Below are 209 nucleotides of genomic sequence, written 5' to 3' on the forward strand. Positions count from 1 at the left end.
CTTACAAAAGGTACTGGATGGAAAAAGTGACCTTAATGGTCAGTGGAAGAACAGCGGCTGACCTTGTCTTGAAGAGCAGCGCTGACAATGACCATCTCGCGAGGAAAAGGAAAGACTGAAGGGAAACCATCGAGGCAGACGCAGAAAATGATGCAAGAATTAAATTAATAGAAGCAGAAGATGAGGATATTGTTTCTTTCACGTCACAA

Source organism: Penaeus monodon, chromosome 22 (genome assembly GCF_015228065.2).
Source record: "Penaeus monodon isolate SGIC_2016 chromosome 22, NSTDA_Pmon_1, whole genome shotgun sequence".
NCBI classification, from domain to species: domain Eukaryota; kingdom Metazoa; phylum Arthropoda; class Malacostraca; order Decapoda; family Penaeidae; genus Penaeus; species Penaeus monodon.